Consider the following 5521-nt stretch of genomic DNA (forward strand, 5'->3'; position numbering starts at 1 on the left):
GAGGGAGATCCGCACTCATCAGGTCTCTTCTCTCCCCCACGGTGAGCCAGACACTGCTCTCTCCTGACTCTCACTCTAGCAGCTGGACGTCAAGGAACCATATCCCCACAGGAAGTTCATTGAGTGTCCCTGTGGTGCTGGGGGGGGCTGGTGCTTCTGCTGGCTCTGGGGCTGGCAGGGGGGTTGATGTCTGCACACTCGCAGCTGCCAGGCCGGAGGGGGCACTTGGGACCTTACCAGACTGGCTCAGTGAAGACGGGGGGTTGACAGAGCAATACAGACGCTCTCCAGAGCACGGAGCCGCATCCGCCCATGCAGCCAGGCAATGAGCATTTCCCACAGCCTGGAGCCGAGGAGGAGGCAGCAGCTGCTGTTCCAGCTCCTGAAGGACAGGCCCTGTCAGCCAACAGACACTTCTTACTCACCTCAGCTAATGGTGCCGGGTTCCTCCAGTGGGGGTGTGGAGCAGCCGTTTGTTTTCCTGTCCCTTTTGTGTGCAACTGCTGACAAAAACATTCCAGATAGGGAAGCAACTGGCCAAAATGTTTTCACGCAGGTGCCAAAGTAGCTCAGTTGGGTGAGCGTTAAACCAAAGCTCTAAAGGTCCCTGGTTCAATCCCTGGGTTTGGCAGGCCTTATCATCCCTCTTTATGCAGGGGATGTTTTCTGGGAGCACAGCAGTGCCTGCACCCAAGGTGAGTTCCTGAGCTTGGGTTCTGCAGTAGGAAAACAAAGAACAGGCTTCTGCCCCTAGATGGCCCACCTCACCTTTAATAATGAGAACTGTCTTTCCCAACATGGTAGGAAGAAAGTGAGGCAGGGTAGCCCTCAGGAATGGTGCCAGAGGGCTGCTGGGCAGTGACAGGCAGGGATTGGGGATGGAAGCTCCTCTGTGCAGCTGAGCAATGGCAGTACCAGGGAAGGGGCATCTGTTAAACTGACCCAGCACACCTCTCCTCCTCTGGGCACCTAGAGCAGAAGCAGCTAGTGCTGATGGCTCCAAGGGCAGGCTTAAAAGCCACAGAGCAACTGAGGTCACAGCTAGAGGAGGGCAGGACCATGCCTTTGTGTGGCCTTCAGACAGGCACAAAAACACTTAGCCAGGCTGCTCCCTGCCATACCAAACACCCACTGAAGGTCACCAGCATGCGGGGCAGCTGCTGATGCTCTGTGGATAACATCATAAATTGGTAGGAAAGCAGGGCCAGCCCCCATGGTGAGACCTCTGACTGGTCCCACTCAAGGTGCTCACTTTTGCAGTGGGGCAGGAGATTTTACCCCAAGAGGCTTTTCCCAAGCTGGCGAGAAGCAGAGAAACACCCAGGCTCCAAAGACGCTATATAGTAAGTACCCTCCAACATAGGGTCAGGTGCACACGCCAGCCCGGGCAGTCACCCACTTTCTTTGACAAGTCAGGAAGGGCAAAGGCTAGACTGGAAGCACCTGGGTCTCATGTCCCAGCCTTTGTGACACCCAACCCCCAACTCCTTCCCGGGGCTCTAGCTGAAGCCAGAGCATTGGCCTGAGCAGCCAAGAAGAAGTTCCAGCCCTGAAGGGAACAGGACTTTCAGCACAATGGTAAAACTGCAGAAACACAACCACCAAGGGACTCCAACCCTCAATCTTTTGATCCACACTCAGATACCTTATCCATTAGGCCACATGAGGGTTCCCTAGGACTTTTTTTGCCTCTCTTTTGCCTACCTGCTCGCTCTTGTGGTGAATGGTGAAGATGGTTTCAACAAGCCCAGGCAGCTCAGTGGATAAAGCATCAGGCTCTTAATCTGAAGGTTCAAGCCCCTCTCTGGGTGCTCAGGTTTTAAGTGGCCTTGTGTGCCAGGAGCCAAATGATTCCTGGTGCTGTCCACCAGCCACATGCAGATTCCCAGAATTTCCTGGAAAGGTTCCTTTCCTCAGGAATCAGGAGAGAGGCCACATCTACAGGAGCAGGCCTAGAACAAGCAGTCTCTGGCTGGCAGGAAGCGCTGTGGGGCCAGGTGCTGAGAAAGCTCAGAGGGAGACCAGCAGAGATGAGGGGAAGAGAGACAGAGAAGCAATGAGTACAGAGGGCAAGTGTACAGGGGGTTCAGGTCCGGCTATTGTGGGGAACTTCCCTGGTTTATACATGACCCTGGTGCAATTGGCCAGAGAAAGGATCTCAGTCCCCACCCCCTTACCAGAGGCCTGCCTGACCCCAAGGATGCTCTTTCTACTCTCATGTGTGGTAGAGTCCTCATAACCCCAACAAGGCTGGGCCCAGGAATCCTGCTGAGAAACCATTACTAGTCTGGCAGGGGAATTTGGTTTGAATGTATTATTAGTATTCTCTTCTGATTTCTGAATCAGTTCAGCTCAGTCTTTGTCCTCCAGGTGTGTTTCCAGCTGTTGAGTTATGGGGGAGAGAGGCCAAATCATGGTGTCTCTACCCTTCTTTCATGTTTTCATCCAGCTTGTTAGGAAGCTCCTTTGCTAGGATGTGAATCAAGCAGTGTCCATCCTCACAAGGCAGACTTGTACAAACCATATGATCATTATATGAGAGTGGTGAATATGGGGCTTCCAGGGCGCTGCTTTGAGCACAGCGTGCCACACCTGGGCTTCCATGGCAATGGAGACGTACCCTTACAGTCCATCTCTCCTGGGATAAAGATGGCAGCAGGGCTGGCCTGGCTCATCTGACTTGGGCTCATGGACGTAAAGCTGAGGGGCTAAAAACTGTGGTGCAGCTATTTGTGTTCACACTGAAGCCTGGTTCAAAAAACTCCCACCCCTCGTGGGGCCTCAGAGGTTGGGCTCAAGCCCATATGTCTGCACTGTAATTTTATAGAGGTTTGGAGGGAGTTTAGCAAGTGGAAATAGTAAAACTGCATTGAGGGGAGTGGACCACTGACCTATCGGCTCTTAACACCCAAACTTTTAGTAACTCTATTATCAGTGCCTGTGCGTGTAATTTAAACCATAGGTCCATCTAGTTCTGAATCTTGTCTTCTATCAGTAGCCAATGCCAGGTGCCCCAAAAGCCACTCCCCAAGGCACCACTGGGAGTTGAATCCAGGATCTCCTGTTTACAAAACAGGTACTTTAACCACCTAAGCCATGGTACCTGCTGTTACTTAAAGCATTGTGTCTGCCCACACCTGACTGTCTGCCAATCCCCACTGGGCCCTGACAAACGTTGCCTGTGTTTGGGTTCTGTAAAGCAGAGGAGCAGGTGAAGTTTGCTCCCAAGGTGTGTGTGTGGATTCTTTGGACAGGTCTACCTACAAAATTAGGTTGGTGTAATTACGTTACTTAGGCTGGCAATGCAGTATATCAACCTAATCCCAGGGCAGATAGCGGCTCAGCTGTCAGAACTTTCTGGAGCTATGGAGGGGCCCAGCCCCTGTAGCAGGAATGCAGGGCAGGTGAGTTCACAGTGGGCATTATGGGATACTGGTGCAGGCCAGTTTATGGTGATATAATGACCAGCCAGCATTTACACTGACAATTTGTCACCTTAAGTTTGCTGCACAAAGCTCTAGGCCTCTCATCGAGGTGGTTTTATTTTGTCACCAAAACAGGGCAGTTTTGTTGCCAGACATGGCATTGCAGTGTGTGCACCAGCCAAAACCTGCTGACCAAGGGAGCGTTGTGTGTTTTTTTCACACCTGAGCAATACAATGATGCTGAAATAACTTTGTAGTGCAGACCTGGCCAAAGAATCACACACACACACAGCTTGCAAGGAAAAGCTCACCTGCTTCTCTGCTTTGGAGAATCCAAACACAAGCAAAGCTTGTCAGGCCCCAGTGGGGATGGCAGGGAGTCAGGTGTGGGCAGACACTGTGCTTCAACCACAGGTGGGCACCGTGGCTTAGCTGGTTAAAGCCCCTGTCTTGTAAGCAGAGATCCTGGTTCAACTCCCAGTGGTGCCTTGTTGATTAACTCTTGAGGCACCTGCTATTGGCTACTGCCAATGGACAAAACACAGAGCTTGATGGGCCTTTGGTCTAGCCCAGTGGCAGTTTAAATTATACTCACAGGCACTGATAACAGAATTACTGAAAGTTTGGGAGTTAAGAGCTGATAGGTCAGTGGTCCAGCCTGTCATAGATGAGCCCCCTCCCTCTGGGACAGGGGCAGGTCTGGGCTCTCACACCAGTTGCTCATTGTGGCTGTCCAGAATCTGTGAGCAGCTCATTTAGTTTGCACCAAGGGTTGAGCCCTGCTTCATGCACCGTGAGAATGAAAATCCTAAACCACCCTTTGAAATAACGAATGCAGCAGGACGTGTTATTGTCACTGCCCAAAGCAGATAGACAATGGAGAAATGCCACTGAGTCCAGCGTATTACTCCACTGCCATTTTACCTTTTTTGCTTGCTAAACTCCCTCCCAACCTTGAGGGCTCCCAGAGCCCAATATTGAGCTTGAGCTGAGATGTCTACAGTGCAAATTTACCACCCCACGGTCCAAAGCCTTTGGGAAGCCCAGCCTCTGAGACCCCATGAGGGGTGAGGGTTCCAAGCCTGGCTCCAGTTGATTCCAAGGAGCCCCAAATCAGATCATCCAGGTAAGCGGGATTTTATCACAGTATAGATGCCCTCTTAGGATATGTCTACATTGCAATGTAAGCCTAGGTTAGCAGAAGTCATGTCAGCAGCCCAACACATAAACATAAACCACGAGGAAAAGACCCACCCCAAATAAGCTGGGCAGTGTCCTTATCCCTACGGTTTGTAAGTCCAGCAACCAAAAGTCCTTAAATATGAGCCCCCCCGTTACCCCACTCACAGCTGTTGTCCTTAGTCAGTGCAAGCCCAGAGGTGCCTCTGTAGAGTTCACCTGCCATCCTGGGTGGAAAAGGGGAAAATAAGAAGGCACTGTACATCACTGTCTTGTCTAGGAACTCACTCATCCCTCCACTGCCACCCTGTCCTAAAGTTGATTTAACACCTAAATTTTAGTATTGGGACCCCAGCCCACTTGGCCTGGAACCCTTGTCCCTGCCTACCAAGTGCTATTGAATTGAGGGTGAGTCCCTCAGTCGGGGTCTGCCAAGCACAGCTGTGCTGCCCTGATTCACACAACAAGGATAACAACTCTTTCTTTCTCCTGTCCCAATAACAAGGAGACTGGGAATCCAACACGAGCAAAAGTGATCATTTTGGCAAGCAATGCAACATATTTCCAACGCACTGTAAAATCCACATGCAGACTCATACATGAAACCTTGCAAGAAAATCTTCCTGAGGGAGTCTGAAGCACCTGCTGCTGGAGGGAAGGAGGGAGCAGTGGTTTGGGATTGAGGGGCACTGGGAATAGGAGGGCCTGTGCTTTGGGATTGAGGGGCAGTTAAAAAGGAGGGGGCTGTGGGTTGGGACAGAGGAGAAGGGTGAAGAGGAGTAGGTTCTGGTTGGGAGTGAGGAGCAGTATGCACAGGAGGGGCACTGGATTGGGACTGAGGGGCACTGAGAGTAGAGAGGACATGGGTTTAGGCTGAAGAGCATCATCATTTGGGATCCCAGCATGATAGAGGAAGG

The 5521-nt window shown here is 51.5% G+C and overlaps 2 non-coding genes across 2 annotated transcripts; one reads left to right on the top strand and one right to left on the bottom strand.

Moving 5' to 3' along the window:
• Window positions 1-558: 558 nt before the first annotated feature.
• On the top strand, window positions 559-631 carry TRNAF-AAA (transfer RNA phenylalanine (anticodon AAA)). Its single transcript has one exon. It is a non-coding gene; the product is annotated as a tRNA-Phe (tRNA).
• Window positions 632-3030: 2399 nt separating this feature from the next.
• Window positions 3031-3104, bottom strand: TRNAT-UGU (transfer RNA threonine (anticodon UGU)). Its single transcript has one exon. It is a non-coding gene; the product is annotated as a tRNA-Thr (tRNA).
• Between the last annotated feature and the right edge of the window lie 2417 nt (window positions 3105-5521).

This window comes from Gopherus flavomarginatus (genome assembly GCF_025201925.1).
Source record: "Gopherus flavomarginatus isolate rGopFla2 chromosome 13 unlocalized genomic scaffold, rGopFla2.mat.asm SUPER_13_unloc_2, whole genome shotgun sequence".
NCBI classification, from domain to species: domain Eukaryota; kingdom Metazoa; phylum Chordata; order Testudines; family Testudinidae; genus Gopherus; species Gopherus flavomarginatus.